Source organism: Megascapheus bottae, chromosome 18 (assembly GCF_031878675.1).
Source record: "Megascapheus bottae isolate mThoBot1 chromosome 18, mThoBot2.hap1, whole genome shotgun sequence".
In the NCBI taxonomy this organism is placed as follows: domain Eukaryota; kingdom Metazoa; phylum Chordata; class Mammalia; order Rodentia; family Geomyidae; genus Megascapheus; species Megascapheus bottae.
In genome coordinates, this window is record NC_143526.1 from 25,719,773 (window position 1) to 25,738,417 (window position 18,645).

Consider the following 18,645-nt stretch of genomic DNA (forward strand, 5'->3'; position numbering starts at 1 on the left):
GAGGGGGAGCGAGCTCATCCTCCCCGCCCCGCACCCCGCGCCCGAGCCGAGCGCGGACGACGACGGCCTGGCGCACGCCGGGGACCCGCAGGCGGGGAAGGGGACGCGAGACCCAGCTTTGTCTAGGAGGGAGGGGAGAAGCTCCACCCCGTGGAGGGGAGGGGAGAGGGAGGGAGGGGGAGGAGGCGGGGGAGGAAGAAAGGCCAGGGAGAGGGCGGGGGCGGGTGGGTGTGAGATGGAGAGCGAGAGAAAGAGGAGGAGAGAGGACGGCCAGACTCGGTAGGGCTGATAAAGGCAGAGGGGCGGGAAGGAGGGCGAGGAGGGGCGGAGGGGGAAACCAGGAAGGCGGGGCGCCCGACCCCCCAGTCACGCCGCCGCTGGCCCTCCCAGCCAGGCGGGGTTGAACCCCAGTTGCGGAGAGCTGGCCCAGGCACCGGTGGAGCAGACTCCCCCCTCCACCCCGACCCCCACCCCCGCTCCATGAATCCCCGCAGCGGTGCCCCCCACTTCCAAACTACACAGTCCCTGTGGCGCACGCGGGATGCAGCCGGGCTCGGACGCAGGCAAGGCGCGGGGCGCGGGGCTCTAGGAGCCAGGCACTGGCGCCCGGTGCTGGGGGCGCAAGGTGCGGGGCGCGGGGCGGTCCCCCACCATCTCGTCTAAAGTTTCCCCGCGGCGGCCCTTGTCTGGTCCAGCTCAAGCTCTCAGGCTTCCCCGGCCACTGGGTGCCTTCCCCTCTGCCCGGCCACAGGGGCTCCTCCACGGGCTGCCTCCGCCCGCGGGCCTGCGGGCCCCAGAAAGTTGTGGCTCCGGGCAGACCCTCCGCTTCTGACCCCTCCCCTCCCCCTCCGGGGGTCCCCGCCTCGGGAGGGTGTCCCCAATCTAGACCGAGGGTCTCCGGGACTCCCTACCCAAGTGAGGCCGCGCGACAGGTGCGGGGATGGCAGGCCCGGACAGCCCCGGGGAGGGTCCGATTCCACTGCACCCCTTCCTCCCCGTGCGTGGACCGTCCCCGGGCCCTGTCTCCTTGGCGGGCTCTCGGTCGGTCTCCGGGGGACCTAGCAGTGAGTTCTGGGGCGCCCTGAGCAGGCGAGGCAGGTGCCTAGCGCTGCAGGGGCCACTTCTGCATTTCAAGGGCTTAGTTTGCATTCAGCTCGCAGGGAGGGGAGCCGCGTGGCTGTGGCCTGGCACGGATACCGGGGTTCTGTTTCACTTTGGGGGGTGTGTGTGTGTGCTACGTGGGCTCTGAGCCTCCGTGACAAGCGGAGCGCCAGGCCTCTCAACGCGTTGTGCACTTTCTCCCAGGTGTCTGCAATCCAGGGGTGTAGATCGCATTCTCCGGGAAGCAGAGGACCCGGCAATAGTAAGTATCTTCCTTGAGACGAGTGCATGTGTGAAGGAACGCTCTGGGAAATAGCAATTTGTCATGGGCCCCACTCGGTTCCTGCCACAGTTGGTGTCGGTACAATGGGAGGAAAGAATTTAAAAACAACAAAACGAAACACCAAAAACTATAGCGGGAGTCTGAGGCAGGAACCTTCCTTCAGAGGCATGTGAGGAGGAACTGAGGTTCACCCATCTTACTTTTCTGTTCACACTGGTTAAGTGAAACTTTTGCTGCAAGTGGGCTAACGGCTAAAGAAATCTCTTGTGGCTGAGATACGTTGGGTTTGAGAAGGGAGGCAGAGGAGGCATCAAATCATGGCTGAGCTGGCTGAGCTTGGAGAGTCTGTTTTTGCTTTTGCTGTTTGTTTGCTTTTGTGTGAATACTTGAGCTTGAACTCAGGGCCACCTGTTCTCACTTGGTTTCACTCAAGGCTAGTGTTCTACCACTTGAGCCTCAGCTATTTCCATTTCCTCCCTTTCTTCTTCCTCTTTCTTCCTCCTCTTCCTCCTCCTCCTCCTCCTCCTCCTCCTCCTCCTCCTCCTCCTTCTCCTCTGATTAGAGATAAGAATTTCATAACTTTTCTGCCCAGCTGACTCAAACCTTGAGCTGAGATCTGAAGTTCTCAGTCTCTTGAATGGCTGGGATTACAAGTTTGAGGCACCAGTACCAGGGATGGATAGTTTTGGAAGACAGGTGGAGACCCTTTCTGGGTCCCTAGGGGTATGGATTGATATTGGGTTTCCTGTGTTAAGGAACCTAGAAGACTATATACTCCCCCTTGCTTTAGCAAATGGGGGGGGGGCAGAGAAAGAATGTTAGGATGACACAGGATGAAGTCCTTTATGCTGTTGAAATCCCATGAGAATGATGAGGGAGAGACTTGGAGGAGCCTGTATGTTAAAAGGCAGAGGAATCTGGGGCTCCCAGCTGAGATCACTTGCAGAGAGGTTTTGGGGTGTGCAGGGTGGGCCAGCACATGTGCTGCATAGTGCATCCCCTATCTCCAGCCAATATTGTCCCCACGTTCCTGAGGATGGTCTCTCTTCGACAATGGGACTTTACAGTTCTCCTGAGCATTACTTTTGGGAAGCCCAGGCCTTCTTTCTAATTCTTGTTATTGAACCACGTGCCAGTGTCTCATGTCTATAATCCTAGCTATTCAAGAAGCTGATTTCTGAGGATTGCTGTTTGAAGCCAGCCAGTCTCTATGAAATTCTTACCTTGAATTAACCCCTCAAAAACCAGAAGTGGTGCTGCGGCTTAATTGGTAAAGAGCTAGCCTTGAGCACAGAGAGGCTCAGGGGCAGTACCCAGGCCTTGAGTTCAAGCCCCAACAATTGACAAAAAAGTGTTATTTTAAGAGTCAGTGGGGAATGAATCTTACCCCTTGTTGACTCTACCTTTACTTTTGGTCTCTTCTTTTTCCTGTCTGCCTGGGACATCTCACTAACCCCTGCGTTTCACTTGTACTTCTTGGACTACTTGGCATCCCAGCGGCAGGCTTCTTGTCTGCATTCTGTATGAGCTTCCTGAGACTGTCTGGGGAAGCTGGCTGGAGAGGCGCCCAGGGCCATGCATCTTGCCTCAAAGGGCTGGACGGTTGGGCTTGTTGGAAAGGCCTGATAACTTCTTTCAGTCTCTTTGGGTTATTTTGGCAAGAAGTGTCCTTACTGCCTGGGAAATAGTGGTGTAGAACTTGCCCCAGTCCTAAGGAGAGGCTGGGAGATGGACTGGGGAGACCCCAAGAACTGGTCCAAGGATTGGCTCTGCTCCCAGTCAAAACAAACAAACCTGGGCAGCTCTCAGTAGTGTCAGTAGTATGCTTGGAATGGAAGATTTGGGGTTTTGGGTGGTTGATTGTGGGGCTTGAACTCAGGTCCCGGGTATTGTCCCTGAGATTTCTTTGCTCAAGGCTACTTCTCTGCCATTCGGAGCCACAGATCCACTTCTACCTTTTTTGGGGGGGGAGGGGCAGTTTGGTCATGGGGCTTGGACTCTGGGCCTGGGTGCTGTTCCTGAGCGCTTCAGCTCAAGGCTACTGCCCTAGCCTTGAGCCACAGCACCACTTTCTGTTTTCTAGTGGTTAATTGGAGATAAGAGTCTCACGTTCTTTAGTGCCCAGGCTGACTTTGAACTGTGATCCTCAGATCTCAGCCTCCTGAGTAGCTAGGATTACTGGTGTGAACCACTTCACTACTTCCAGCTTTTAGGTGGTTAATAGGTGATAAGAGTCTCACGGACTTTTCTTCTCAGTCTGGCTTTGAACCATGATGCTCACATCTCAGCCTCCTTGGTATGAACTACTGATACCTGGCTTTAAGTAGAGCTGCTGAGAACTGTCCTAGCTGGGTTTCATCAAGCTGGGATGTAGGTAGCAGTCTCTTTTGTCATGTCCCATCCCTTCTGCCCATCTTCACAATCTTTTTTAAAACCCAATAATATAGTGTCCCATTTAAACATCCCTTTTAGGTGTGGTAAGCATTCACAGGCCCATGATTGCTGGTTTCATTTATTTGTCCTGCTTGTGGGTTCCTTGAGAGGAGGTAGCCTTGGAAAGTTGGGGGCTGGGCCGGAGATGCAGTAAACAGGGCATCCTGGCTGCCAGTGGGTCATTGATGACTATCTAGGGAGGATAAACTTCAGCCTTAATCACAGGTTGGTGAGCTATATGGATAATAGCTAGGGGCTAAAGAATTCCTGCCTGAGGCAGTGGTGGTCAAACCGCTGGAGAGGGAAAAAAATCTCTTGGAGAAGAGAGATGGGAAGAGCAAGTGGTTCATTCCAGTGAGCCAGACAAAGTGATGTGGAAAGGCTTTTGCTTACCATTTGTAATGGGAAGAGTTTGACTTGCATTCCATCATTTTCTAGCTGTAGACTATGGGGGTCTGCTTATATTCCCATGGCCTCAACCAGTGGTAGAGAAGGTATATGAATACCCCAACTTCCTCATCTCTGTTGGGATTACTTTAGGACATGCGTTCTGCTGGCTGAAGTTCTTTGCAGGACCAACTCCTCCTCCTGTGCACAGTAGTTGCTCCCTCCCTTCCCGGACCATCTTCTTTCCTGTCTCATTTCCCTGCTCCCCTTGTATCTGCCCTCCAATCTTTGTCACAGTGTCTACTTCTGGAGAAGCCAAACTAAGACAGGCTTTATTCTGTAGTTGAAAGCTGAAAGCTATAATAACTTTCTCACAGGATCCTATAAAGATCAAATGAACTATCTTCTGTAGTCAGGGGTGGAGCCTGGCACTCATGCATGCTGGAAAAATACTTGCTGGCTCCCTGGTTAATACAGAAGTGGGCTATGCTGAATTTGAGAGTGTAGGGTTGTAGAATCCTACATGAAGCCTTATAGTACATTGGAAAAATGAGGTTGTCTTTAGATTAAGTGAGGAAAGTGAGGTGATCTGCCAGGGATGGTCACACCCAGGCTGTATTCAGTTGTCCATGGGTGGAGGTTTAGCTACTGACTGACTCTCAGGAGGGGCGGGCTGGAGAACTTCATGGGGTTTGCCAATTTCTGTGGTATAAATATTCCCATCATGGCCAATTTCAAACTACCAACACAGAATCACTAAACAGGGAGTTGGCAAGAGTTGTTAAGCATGAGACCTTGAGAGCCAGCAGGAACTGGCTCCAGCACACAGCTGACTGTGACTGAATTGGAATGCAACCCCAGTGACCTCAATTGCCAATTGTATACACAAAGAAAGGGATGCTAAGAATTGTACCAGGTGTGCAAAACCTGGGGTGCATTTAAGGTCTGCCCTGAATCACTGTGGGAGACAGTTCTGGGGTTCATATAATGATTATTGAGATATTTGTGCTGTTTTTCTGGACCTAAGTTGGGGAAACTTAGCAATGGGGATTGCTAAGGTAAGGGCTTACATGGTCCTATACATCTGTGCTACCCCTAGAAAGAGCCCTTTGCATTTCCTTTTTGTGCAGCAAGGAACGAAATTCTTTCATATGTCCATATTTGTGGTGTGAACCATCAGTCACCCAATCTTGGTGCTCCTAGATTCTCCTGCTGGGCAAAGGAATTCTGTATACCAGGTTCTCTTCCTGGCATAGGCAAGATGCTGCCACCACTCAACATTCCCCAGAAGCCCTGAGAAGGAGTTAGGAAGATTTTGGTTTCTCCTGGAAAGGATGATCTCTCACGTTCTGACATGCTAGGCAACACCATAGAAATCCAAATGGAACCCAAGAAAGGATTATAATATAATATATTGTAAAGACTTACAATAAGGCAGAATCCAACATTCTGGAGTTGTTTCTCTCTTCCTGTTCTGTGGACACCCTTCCCCCACCCCCAGGGAGTTCCTGACTCAGCAATTCCACTAAGGACATAAATGGATGGGTGTATTGGGAGGTTCCTTGCACAATTATTTATAACAATCAACAACAACATTAAAAAAAGCGAAATACTCTGCCATTATAAATGAGTTAATTATGGTTGACCTGTATATTAGGATACCACATGGCTTCAAAAAAAGTTATAGATGTATAGTGATAAACACAGAGAAGTACAATATATTTCTATGAAGCAGGTAATAACAATGTGCCATTTTTTAAAATCTGTCATCTTTGGGATTTGTGTTTGGGATAATGGTGATGGGTTGGGTGGTGGAATTTTGGGAGATCTTAATTTTGATCTGTTTTCATAGGCAATAGTTTTATGTTTTATTATAGTAAAATGCATATCATAAAATTTACCCTTTTGCCAGGCACCAGTGGCTCATGCCTGTCATCCTAACTACTGGATCTGAGAATCAAGGTTCAAAGCTAGCCCAGGCACAAAAGTCCCTATGAGACTCTTATCTCCAATTAACCACCAGAAAACTGGAAGTGGTGCTGTGGCTCAAGAGGTAGGGTGGTAGCCTTGAGCTGAAAAGCTCAGAGATATAGCCCAGGCCCAAAGTTCAAGTCCCACGACCGATAAAAAAAAAATTATCCTTTTAACTTGTGTGTGTGTATCTCCCTGCTGAGTCTCAGTTTTTCTGTTTCAAGAGTATATTCTTTTTGTGATGGTACTGGGCCTTGAACTTAGGGTTTCAGCACTGTCCCTGAGGTTTCACATTCAAGGTTCTAGTACTTCAGTCCCATGCTATCTCTGACTTTTTGGTAGTTAAATGGAGATGAGTCTCATGGACTTTCTTGGGCTGTCTCAATCCTCATATCTCAGCCTCCTGAGTAGCTAGGATTATGGGCATGAACCACTGGCATCTGGCTTCAAGAATCTTTTGTGTGTCCTAAACCTGGTGGCTAAGCTAGAGTTGCTGAGAAGCCATCCTGACAGCTTTGGGGATGGCTGCTGGAGGACTTTGTTATAGCACAAGGTGTAGTGGCAGGGGGCACCTTTTAGTTGGTGGAGTCCTGAGGGGACTCCAGGGAGATGAGCAGTTGTAGTTGAGTAGTCTCAGATAATCAGCCCCTTCTTCCCAAAGCTCCATGTAGGATAAGATGTTTGGGGTGAGGTTTACTGTGCGTGGGAGCAGGTAATTGGGGCTCTGGTGCAGCGAGACAGGATTCAGTAAGATACATGAGCACTTTAGGCCATGTCTGAAGTCAAAGGAGGTCAGGAAACCATGGGACTCAGAACTAGGAAACCAGGTATTGTGGCTTTAAGCAAGGGTCACAAGAGTCAAGCAGCTTTTCTCTGGCCTTGTTTTCTAACTAAGTCTTTAAGTTCTTTAAGTGAGCTTAGGTTGGGCCGGCCAGCTCTCCAGCCTGCTGATCCCAGGGTGCAGGGCTGGGAGGAGGTCTCTAATCTGGCTGTCTTTTCTTTCTTTCTTTTCTTTCTTTTTGGTCAGTGGTGGGGCTTGGATTCTGGGCCTGGGTGCTGTCCTTGAACTCTTCAGCTCAAGGATACCACCCTACCCCTTGAGCCACAGCGCCACTTTCAGTTTTCTAGTGGTTAACTAGAGATAAGAGTCTCATGCACTTTAGTCCCAGGCTGGCTTTGAACTGCGTTCCTCAGATCTCAGCCTCCTGAGTAGCTAGAATGACAGGCATGAGCCACTGTGCCGGCTTTGGATGTCTTTTCATCCGTCCAGCTACCATTTTGATTTCAGGCAGTTAGGGAAGTATAAATAAGATTCTGTACAGTCACTGAGGACCTGTAGGAGAAGTACTGTCTTTCATAGTTTTGTTCTTCCTGTAGGGTTAATCAGCTAATCTCGGTCAGGCAGAGGATGAAGTTTATGTTGTAGAAGACTTCACTTTGGCCCAGGGTGAATGTTCTAGACACACCTAATATACTGAGTGTTTCTGGTACTTGGACCCAGCTGAGATCTGCTGGGTAACACATATCTCATTAGATATATTAATAATGTTAAAAAAAAAAGTAAGAAAACCACCCATAGTAGTTGGCACAGTGTATGTGAAATCCTTCCCTCTAAGTCAAGAACTGTGCTCATCTTTGGGGATGGAAGAGGCCAGCTCTGTGTGTGTGTGTGTGTGTGTGTGTGTGTGTGTGTACATGTGTGCACATGCCAATACTGGGACTTAGAGAGTGGGCACTGCCCCTTAGCTTTTTCTGTTTACCTCTATGTTATACTGCTTGAGCCATACTTCTACTTCCTGCTTTTTGGTGGTTAATTGGAGATAAGAGTCTTAGAGACTTTCCTGCTCCAATTGGCTTCAATCTATGATTCTCAGTCTTCTGAGTACCTAGGATTTTACAGGGGTAAGCTACTGGCATTGGACAAGACCAGTCATTCTTGCTTTTCATTTCCAACCTGACCTACAGTAACAACAAGAGGGAAAACCCAAGATCTCTGTACGCAAAGCTCAGTCTCAGCCAATAACACCAAAAAAGGAAGAAGTGCTGGGGTTCCCCTCAGGAAAGGGATGTGAGGTCAGAGGTGAGTCTCAGAGTGGTCTGTGACTTGGCAACCACTCAGTAAACAGGACATGGGCCCCTCACACAAAGTTATGCTTAGAGGAAACTAGGGATAGGAGCCAGCCCTCTCACCTGCTGGGATCAATCAGCATGTCTGCAGAGCTAGGAGACCCAGTTCACAGTGGAGTAGTAAGAGCTTGAGGGCTATGGGCCTTAGGCTCTGCTGTGGTTTGTCCTTCCTGGGAACCAGGGCTCCACTTGTTCTTTATTTTTCAATTTAATTTTTTTGTTAGCTGCAGGTCTTGAACTCAGGAACTGGGTGCTGCCCCTGAGCTCTTTTGCTCAAGTCTAGCACTCTACCACTTTGAACCACAGCGCCACTTCTAGTTTTCTGGTGGTTAATTGGAGATAAGAATCTTACAGGGACTTCTCTGCCCAGACTGGCTTTGAACTGTGATCTTCCAATCTCAGCCTCCTGAATGGCTAGCATTACAGGCATGAGAAACTGGTGCCAGGGCTTCATTTAAGTCGCCAATGACTAGACTGGAAGGAAGCTTAACTTGCCCTTTCCAGCTCAGATGTTAAAACTACCCTAATAAAATCATCCTTGATTTTGAGAAATGCAGGTCAGGAAGTTCTTCCTTGTATTGGCTTTACTGGATCATGGTCCCTTCTCCTCCGGGGCCAAGCCCTGGAGGATGAGGATGAGGATGGTTTATGGGGCCTATAACGGGGACAGGGCTATTTTACTACGGGTTTGGCTCTATAACTACCAGTGTCCAGATAGAGATCTAACCCTGGACCTTGGGGTCTGCCTTTTCTATAGTCTGTCCACTCAGCCAATCATGTCATCCCTCCTTTATCCTCCTGCAGCCCTAGGGCTCTGTGCCATTTGACTGGTAACTGCAGCTAGAGCCAACACTCAGCTGGGCTCTGTAGAAAGAGCACTGGGCTTCATGCCAGCTGTGTAACCTGGAACTGGTCACCTACCTTTTGGGACTTCTGTTTACTCATCAGTAAAATGATGAACATAAAGCTTTCTCTGGGGCTCCTGGAAGGATGAAGATGACACATCAGGAGCCTGTGAATGGCAGCACCAGCATCTCTAGAGCTTGTAAGGCCTCGATTCCCCACTCTACCTGTCACTGAATCAAAGCTGAGGACAGGCTTCTGGATTTCACACAGCCATCTCTGTAAGGGATTCTGAAACCCATCGTACCTGGAGGCCTGCTCCTCTAGGTGAGTGCTGGGTCAGCTGATTTTACATGGCAGCTCCCTCCCTGTCACCCCAAGGGAAGCTGTGCTGTACAGGAATTCTACTTTGTAGGTTGAGTGTGAGCCTCAGTTCTTTCCTGAATGCATTTTAGGGCCAGGTTTGTGGTTTCTTTGAAACCCAGTTTTTCTGCAAAATAAAAATAATAACCTCTCTTCTCTCCAGTCTTCTCTTCACCCCTCTTCTCTTGCTCTCCCTCCCCTCTTCTCTTTTTTCTCCTCTCCTTTCCCTTTTTCCCTCTCCTCCCCTTTTTCCTTATATTTTCTCCAGTTCTCCCCCATCTTTACCCTACCCTACCCTTCCTTTATCTTGTCTTAGGTTTGCTTTGCTTTCAGTCACCTGGGTTGGAGCCCAGGGACTCCTAAAGCTTGACCAACACAAGCACTGTTCCACTGAACTAGGCTTTACATTCCTCCTCCTCCTCCTCCTCCTCCTCCTCCTCCTCCTCCTTCTTCTCCTCCTCCTCTTCCTCTTCCTCCTTCTCCTCCTCCTCTTCCTCTTCCTCCTTCTCCTCTTTCTCCTCCTCCTTCTCCTCTTCCTCCTCCTCCTTCTCCTCCTCTTCCTCTTCCTCCTCCTCCTCCTCCTCTTCCTCTTCCTCCTTCTCCTCTTCCTCCTCCTCCTTCTCCTCTTCCTCCTCCTCCTCTTCCTCCTCCTCCTCTTCCTCCTCCTCCTTCTCCTCCTCCTCTTCCTCTTTCTCCTTCTCCTCTTCCTCCTCCTCCTTCTCCTCTTCCTCCTCCTTTTCCTCATCCTCCTCATCCTTCTTCTACTTCTTCTTCCTCTTCCTCTTCTTCTCTTGTGCCTGATCTGGGGCTTGAACTTAGGGTACTGTCCTTGAGCTTCTTTTGCTCAAGGCTAGTGTTTTATCACTTGAGCTACAGAGCCATTTGGGGGCTTTCTTTGGGAGTAGTTTATTGGGGATGAGTTTCATGGACTTTTCAGCCTGGGCTGGCTTCAAACTGTGATCCTCAGGTCTCAACCTCTTGAATAAATAGGATGGCAGGTGCCACTGGCACTGGGCTCCTACGTTTCTTTTTTAGAGGGGTTGTTGTGAGGGTTAAATGGTTTGGAGCAGGTCTTTGAGAACTCACAGTAAGATGGTAAACTGTTGTGTGTGGGGGTGTTGTCTGTTGGTCACATACACAGCTAATGTCTTATCAGCACATTAGCAAAGGCTCTCTAATCGTTCTGTTCCCTATTTATGGGAAACTAGATTTTGGGAACCTCTGAAACCATCGTAGTTCTTCTCGGCTGAGCTCTTTCAATGGGTTTCCTTAGTGCTCTTGCTTCTGGGGCCAGGCCAGGCAACCTCTTCTTTGATGATGCTTAACATTCTTTTGGTGCAGGGGAGGAGAGGGGCAAAAGCTTTTGTTCGCAGTCTGAAGCTGGTGAGCAGATTAAACCTCGTGCTTGACACCTGAGCTCCCTGTGATGGAGTGTGGAACTGGAAGCCTTTCCCAGCCAAGAGTGGGGGTATGGGGAGGAGGGGTGTGAGGAGGTCCTGGGGGCCTGGATAGGGAATGGAAGAGATTATGCCTAGAGGCTCCTGGGTGAACAGAACTGGGAGGAAGACGCAGCCTGGCCAGGAAGGGCCCTTCTCTTGACAGACATAGGCAGGTGGAAGACAGATTATTGGGCACCATGCCTAGGGCAGAACTCTTGCTATCTCTCCATCTCAGCAGGGCCTCAGCCCACTGCTCAAATCTCCTTCCTTGTGTTGCAATGGGGCTAGGGTTTCCTGTTTGCCAGGGGCACTTCCTGCCCTGATCTGAGGAGGCTGAAAGAAGGGCAGAGAGCTGAGCCCTGTTACAGAGCAAGTCTCTTAAGACCCCTAACCAACTCAGTCCTTAACACAATATTAGGAACCACTAGGTTATTTAACTTTGTCTTCCAACCTAGGGGATATAGATTGTTCCCAGAAGGAGAGTCAGGCTCAGAGAAGAGTTAGAGACAGGCCCCCAAAGGGGAAGTTGTGGGTTTCCAGCAAACATTTCCTGTGCATCAAGTCTAGAGTCCCAACTAACTTCCTGGCATTTGTGACTTGGTACCTTGGTGCACAGAGGCTCTTTGCACTCTGTCTGCATCTGCTGATCCTTGGCAAAACTCCACACTGTCTCTCCTTAGAAATATTGACAATGGGAGTGGGTGCTTAAGCCAACTCAGTTTGCTTCTACATGATCCTATTCCTTCCTTTCTTCCATGGCTGCCTTGAAGTACATTTGCTAGTGTTGTCTAGATCTACTCCCCTTGGACTTCAGGTGCTTCTGGCTACTGGCTGTACTGGGGCGTGATCTGGGAAGGCACTTGGTCTGAGTTGCAGCCTGGACCTCAAGATGTTAGACACAAACTCTCTCCCCACCCACTTCTCTGCCTCAACTGTGGACGGGAAAGGTCATGTGTCTTAAGGCCAGCTGTTTCCTCCTCCCATCCCCTATTCTTGGTTTAAGCCGGGCCTTTCCAATAGCCTGACCACCCTGGGAATTCCCTGTGGAAGCCATCCCTGCCCTAAGCCCATCTGTCCCTCCTCCTAGGTGTATGTTCTCTGAGAGCAGGGCTGCCTTGGTCCTCAACATTCATTATTGACCTTCCCCCACTGGTCAATGAGAGTTGAGGTTGAGGTGGGGGTAGAGGTAGGATTTGCTTCTGTTGTACAACCAGGAAAACAGCTTAAGATACAAGAAACAAAAGCATGACCAGACACTGATAGCTCATGCCTATAACTCTTAGCTATCCAGGAGGCTAAAATCTGAGGATCGTGGTTCAAAGCCAACCCAGGCACTAAAGTCCATGAGACTCTTTTTTTTTTTTTTTTGCCAGTCCTGGGCTTGAGCTCAGGGCCTGAGCACTGTCCTTGGACTTTCTCAAGGCTAGAGCTCTACCACTTGAGCCTCAGCACCACTTCTGGCTTTTTTTCTATGTATGTGGTACTGCGGAATTGAACCCGGGTCTTCGTGCATGCTAGGCAAGCACGCTACCACTAGGCCAAACTCCCGGCCCCTCCATGAGACTCTTATCTCCAAGTAACCACCAGAAAATCAAAAGTGGCACTGTGGCTCAAAGTGGTAGGGTGCTAGCTTTGAGCAAAAGAACTCAAGGACAGTGCCCAGGCCCTGAGTTCAAGTCCTGAAACGGACAAAAAACAAAACAACAAACAACAAAAACAACAACATAAAAAAAGAAAGAAAGAAGAAAAAGAAAAGAAAAGCAGTCAGGGAAGGAGGCTCCCCATCTGCCTCACTTTGGACTTTCCCATCATGGCCTGGGGCTTTCTGTTCTGCTTTTGCCCTCTTTCCTCTGGGACTTCTCAGACAGCAAGTAAGCTGAGAGAATCTTGAACTACAGTTTCTATCACAGTTGCAATGCCCTCTCTGACTACAGGGGGTGAGGGCATTAGCATTTGAAGCAACCAAGTTGCTAAACCCAAAGGGATTCTACTGCCTGTGGCAAGAACTCCAGGGTCTTCCCCACATCCTTGGGCTTTTTGAAGCTTGGCATTTGCTTTCCTCGCAGGAAGTTGAGCCTATGAATTTCTGAGGGTTGGACCCCAGTGGGAAGCCTCCAGGGGGGAAGTTCCACACACTCAAGGCTCCTTGGACTGATGGTGACACAGCGGCCCAGAGCTTGCCTGCCATCTCTACTGCCTGACTATGCCTAGGGCCAGGTGGGTCCTGAGTGGGTAGCTCCTTCGTCAACTTGGCCTGGGCAGGCTGTGCTCCACTTCCTGCATGGGGCTGCTGTGGTGGACGCTGCTGGTACACAACAGGTTCTCTTGTGGACTGTGTGCTGTGAGTGTTGGCTACCCTTTTTTCTTCGCTGCCTTTGTATCCTGAGACTAGCTCTTATAGGGACTGCCTGTGAGGTTCCCCCTCCTCCCAGGGGTGGCTCTCTACTCGTGATCCACTGGCACAGATACAGTGCCCCACAGCTGGACAATCCTGTGCCACTCTCTGCAACTCAGGGCAGGCTGTGGCTGGGCTCCAGCGGGACCCGTGCCCCTCTGAGCTCTGTTGCTTCTAGGCCCTGCTTTTCTCACTTCTAGGCTTCTCCTAAAGACACTTCAAGAGTGTCAGCTGCCGGTGGCTCACGCCTGTAATCCAAGCTACTCAGGAAGCTGAGATCTAAGGATGGCTGTTCCAAGCCAGCCCTGGCAGGATGATACTCTTTATTTCACAGGTTAGGAGTTGGGAGGCTCAGGAAAGAAGCTCCAGGCCCAGGTAAGTGCTGTGAGGAAAGGCCAGCTGAGCACTCACAAACACTGGCCAGGTCCCACAAACAGAAAGGGATGGGCAGGTGTAGTTAAAGTGATAGATAGAGCATCTTCTAAGAACGTACAAGGCCTGAGTTCCATCTGCAGTACTACTGAAATAATTTGTCAGCATAAATCTACTGTCTTTCTTGTTCCCTTCCTTGCAGTCTCCCTTCTGGACATAAGCTATACGAGGTGTTTAAGTCCTGTGCCTGAGGTCTGGTTGATGTGTTCTCTCTCCTCCCATTCTTTCCCATCACATTGTGGGACATGATGCTTGTAAATGATTCTTACAAGCATTTTTGATTACAAGCTCCATTGGTTCTAGATAATCACAGGGAGCATAGAAGAGCTATCATCATCTGCTGGCTGAGCGAGGCCCTCTCTCCAAGGCCACGGATGTTGGCAGCCACCCTTGGAGGAAGTCTCCAATTGAATCCACATTCCAACCCCATAAGCAATCTTCCTCTGACCCTTCCTTGTGTGAGGAACAATAAATCTGTTTAGGATATAACTCTAAGTTTCCGGCCCTTTGTTGCTACTGCTGCTGTTTGCCTTATAGTGTATATAAGTTTAGCTTTTTTTCTTTCCCTCTATATGGCCGAGAGTAGTCAGAGATTTATGGTGCTGGTTGGGAAGTTCACAAAGAGGTACAGATGTCCTTGGGACAGAGGTTGAGTTGGTTCTAGATTCATTTACTTCGCATTTCAGTCCAATATGACAGATGCATTTACATAATCTCCTAATACTCCTTTCCTAAGAAAATATAAAAGTGAGAGAAAAGGCATGGGGGTAGAGTCAGTCAGGCCAAGATCACATGATGGGGCAACATGAATTTGTTGGCTGGATTTATTGCTATCACTTTGGTAAGATCACCCAATAGCTAGAGGGTGATAGGGCTGTGATAGGTGATGGTTCGAGGCCAGCCCAGGCAGGAAAATCCATGAGATTCATATATCTTGGTAACAATCAAAAAGATGGAAGTGGGGCCAGGGGTGTGGCCTACTCATAGAGTGCTTGCCTAGCATGCATGAAGCTCTGGGTTCTATTCCTTGGTACCACATACCCAGAAAAGGCTGGAAGTAGTGTTTTGACTCAAGTGGTAAAGCCATAGGCTTGAGAAAGCTCAAGGATGCTGCCCAGGCCCTGATTTCAATCACAAGGACTGGCAAAAAGAAAAGTTGGAAGTAGAACTGTGATTCAAGTGGTAGAGCTGTAGACTTGAGCACAAAACCTCAGGGACGGTGCACAGGCCCTGAGTTCAAGTCTCAGGACTGTCACACACACACAGTCATGGAAGTAGAGCATATCTTCACAGATTTATTCAAAATTACTAGTGTGCTTTTGCTCATTTTTTTTCAAAATGGTATTCTTCATTCGTTCGTTTACTTAATTTATTGTGCAGATACTGGGGCTTTTGTTGCTCAAGGCTAGCTTCACTTCTGGTGTTTTGTGGTTAATTGGAGCTAAATGTCTCATGGATTTTCCTGCCTGGGCTTACTTAGAACTGAAATCCTCAGATCTCAGCTTCCTGAATAATAGGATTGCACGCACACACACACACACACACACACACACACACACACATTTATTTTTTTGTCCAGTCCAGTCCTGGGCTTGAGCTCAGGGCCTAAGCACTGTCCTTGGACTTTCTCAAGGTTAGAGCTCTACCATTTGAACCTCAGCACCAATTCCGGCTTTTTTCTATGTATGTGGTACCAAGGAATTGAATCTGGGTCTTTGTGCATGCTAGGCAAGCACTCTACCACTAGGCCAAACTCCCGGCCCTAGGATTATATTTATAAGCTACTAGCACTCAGTTCAACATTTAAAATGTTGATGCATGCATTATTTATTTTGCTGGAAGGAGTAGAGCGATTTCATGTCCCTCTCTTCCCCTTTCCAAAGGCCTGCCCATTTTCTAATGACTTTTATTTATTTATTTTTTGGTTACTGTATCTTTCCCTTACTAGTTAGAACTGTGGCTTACATTCTCTGTTCCCAGATATATTTGGGTCTGATCCCATATGCTGATATTGTTTCATTGATGTGTCTATTCTTTCTTCTAGTACCAAGTAGATTTAATAACTGTAGAGATGGCTTACATTCTCTAATTGGCATTCTCAGTAGACTTGAGAGGATATGATACCAAAAGGGTATTATCTTCAGAAAAGTGCAGATGTAAAGCAAAATTACCAAATTGTAGATTTTGGTGGAGGCAGTAAAGAAAGAGTCCTGTAAGAAGTTTAGCCAGTGACTGAATTAGAAGATTAGATGGAGGATTCTGGGAAAATAAGAGATGGAGAATACAAGTGAAAATGGTATGAGCCTTGGAAAGATAGCTGAGGGATAGATGAATGAATGAAGGTGTAGGTGGAGGATGTGTGAGTGGATGCATGTGTGGGTGAGTGGATGGATAGGATTAGACAAAAGGAATAGATGTTTCTGAAAGAAGAACGAAGAGTACAAGAGGAGATTCATAACCAAAACTTAAAAAGAACTAGAATAACCCGTTTCCTGGCTGAAGACAATCTCTTGTGGTCAGGGAGAGGAGGGTATCATTGGCCAGGTAAATTCATCAGAATTCATCTGATCCCATCTGAAGCCAGACCGTGGAATTGCCGGGCCGAGGTCCCATAATCTCCATGTGGTTGAAATCAGGCTCCAGGCTTCCCATCCTTGAGCTCCCACCACCAGCTCCTGGCTCCATTGACTGCAGCTTCCTCCAAGCATTCTGAGCTTCCAGAGATCATAGAACAAGGCTGTGCCTCTTATTTTCCTTCCTCCTACCAGATCTCCTCTTCTTCAACCCGTTGGGCTCCTCAGAGCCCTAACTTAGTTCCCTTTATTCTGTCCCTGGTGACCTTATCAAAACTCCTGACTTCCTAGGCTTGTTCACAGCTCCTTGTCTTGCACAAGTTGGGGTGTGTGTTTCTTGTGCTTAGACACATGACCCCTCACTTTAGCTAATGCCTCCTTATCTCTTGACTCTCACCTGGAAGGTCAGTTCTTCTAGAAAGCCTCGAGGACCCCTCTACCCAAGTCCAGAGTAGGAATTCTCCCCGTGTGCTGCCCTGAGAATTGTTCATTGAAACTTCAGAGAGACCCTCTGTGTGGGACTCCATGGGGTATGCATTTTCTCCACCCCCTCCCCTGGACACCCCTTCCTTAGGAGGCCTCTGTATTGTTTCCTGTGGTTGTCATAACAAATCACCAAAACCCAGGGGCTTAAAACAACATGGATTTATTGTCTTACAGTTCTGCAGGTTAGAGGTCTAATGTGGTTCCCATGGGGCTAAAATCAAGGTGTCAGAGAGGGCAGGTTCCTTCTGTTTCCAGGGCCACATGTTGAGCTCATTGCAGTGGTATCCATGTTGAAGTGTTTAGGGAAAGTGCCTTATGTTTGCTATTTAGTTTGAAATACTTCCAAAACAATATGGACTGGTAGCTGTAAAAAAGAATGGGTGGAAGGATAGACATGTGATAAAGTACGATATTAAAATATTAAGAATCGTATAGTCAGACTGGGAATGTGGTTTAGTGGTGGAGTGCTTGTCCAGCATGCATGGAGCCCTAGGTTTGATTCCTCAGCATCGCATAAGCAGAAAAAGCCAGAAGTAGTGCTATGGCTCAAGTGGTAGAGTGCTATCTTTAAGCAAAAGAAGCTCGGAGACAGTGAGTGCCCAGGCCCTGAGTTCAAGCCCCAGGACTGACAAAAAAAAAAAAGTAGTCGTGATATCAAGGCTATTCATGTCATGTTTCATTTTTATCTCCTCTTTTTCATCTATCTACTTATCTATCTGTGTCTATCAATTATCTATCTCTTTTCCATTCCAAAGAAAGAAATTGGGCCTTGTGTTTGCTAGGCAAACTCTTTACCACTTGATCTATTTTTTGTTGGTACTGGAGCTTGAACTCAGGACCTGGACACTGTTCCTTAGCTTTTCGCCACTTGAGTGAAATTCTGCTTTTGCCTGATTAATTGGAGATAAGAATCTCATGCTCTCTCTGTCCTGAATAACCAGGATTACTGGTGTGAGCCACTGGGGTCTGGCATGATCCTTTCTTTTCTTCTCTACCTCCCTCCCTCCCTTGCTTGCTTGCTTTCATTGTGGGGCATGAATTCTGGGCCTGGGCAATGTCCCTGAGCTCTTCAGCTCAAGGCTGCTACCCTACCCCTTGAGCTACAGCACTACTTCTGTTTTCTAGTAGTTCATTAGAGATAAGAGTCTCACCTTCGTTTTAGTGCCCGGGCTGGCTTTGAAACGTGATCCTCAGATCTCAGCCTCCTCAGTAACTAGGATTACAGGTGTGAGCCACTGCTCCCGGCTATGATTCTTTATATTTATGTTTGAAAATTCTCTCAACAAAATGAAAAAAATCCAATAATATCATTACCTTGATAAAGCCAGGTTTTTATTCATTGGTATGTATCTATGTAGGTGCTAGTGATACCCAACTGGAGGGGACATTTATAATTAACTGAAGGTGTTTTTGATTGTTCTAACTAGGGTGATAGTACTGGCATCTAATGGGTAGTGGCCAGAGAAGTTGCTAAACACCTTTCAATGCCCAGGACAGTGCCAAGGTTGAGAACCCTGGACACATACATATCTGAATGTGTATATTCATGCACATGAATATGCATATATGCATCTTTTACTTTTACATATTATTTATGCCAGTCCTAGGCTTGAGCTCAAGGCCTGAGCACTGTCCTTGGACTTTCTCAAGGCTAGAACTCTACTACTTGAGCCTCAGCACCATTTCTGGCTTTTTTCTATGTATGTGGTACCGAGTAATCGAACCCAGGCCTTTGTACATGCTAGGCAAGCACTCTACCACACTAGGCCAAACTCCCAGGTCAGTTTACATATATTTTAATAAGCTAAGACT

At 48.3% G+C, this 18,645-nt stretch overlaps 1 protein-coding gene across 2 annotated transcripts in view; it reads left to right on the forward strand.

Moving 5' to 3' along the window:
• Nucleotides 1–232: 232 nt before the first annotated feature.
• Nucleotides 233–18,645, forward strand: part of Rassf2 (Ras association domain family member 2) — a 37,829-nt gene continuing 19,416 nt past the window's right edge. Inside the window, exons 1-2 of one of the 2 annotated variants that reach the window (XM_090352037.1) lie at nt 233–279; nt 1,306–1,363. The gene's annotated coding sequence lies outside the window, so the exon portion shown is untranslated. Of the gene's footprint in view, nt 280–476; nt 564–1,305; nt 1,364–18,645 lie in introns of those variants that run through there. The other variant, XM_090352038.1, reaches the window with a different exon arrangement.